This window comes from Elephantulus edwardii, unplaced genomic scaffold, assembly GCF_000299155.1.
Source record: "Elephantulus edwardii isolate Elephantulus edwardi_28Jun2011 unplaced genomic scaffold, EleEdw1.0 scaffold00209, whole genome shotgun sequence".
NCBI classification, from domain to species: Eukaryota; Metazoa; Chordata; class Mammalia; order Macroscelidea; family Macroscelididae; genus Elephantulus; species Elephantulus edwardii.
In genome coordinates this window covers 3,981,876-3,982,408 of record NW_006399959.1, presented here as the reverse complement: position 1 = coordinate 3,982,408, position 533 = coordinate 3,981,876, and positions in this window count along the sequence as shown.

The window sequence follows — 533 nt, the reverse complement described above, 5'->3', positions numbered from 1 at the left end:
TGGCTTCCCTTTTTACCCTGTTGGAGAAGTTTTTGGATGTGCATAGGGATTTGAGTCTTAGAAGATCCCTTTCATCTACGTTATCTTCTCCTGGTTGTAGGTCCTTCCCTTCTCTTTATTTTCCTTCTTTTGAAAGTATTTATAATCTGGTGCCCACTTATCGAGTACTTTTCATTTTCTTGTCTCAATATTTCCTGTTCTTTTATTCCCGCACCTCATCGTCTCTTTCCTTCACTAGATTTCTATAAACCAGATTGGTTGCTTTAATTACCCTCCCACCTCCTTTTTTACTCTAGACTTTTTTTTTTGCTGGGGGGACACGGAGAGCATGCCCCTGGGCAGAAGGGGAGCCTGGACCCTGCGGACCCAGATGAAGTCAGCTCAGACAATAGCCAAGAGGCGTATTGCAGGTACAGAGGAAAAGCCGTTGGGCCCTTGGGCCAAGAAGGAAAATATAATCTACACAGCAGTTCTACAGCAAAATATAATCTACACAGGAGTTCTACAGGACACGTCACCTTCCCTTGGAGACA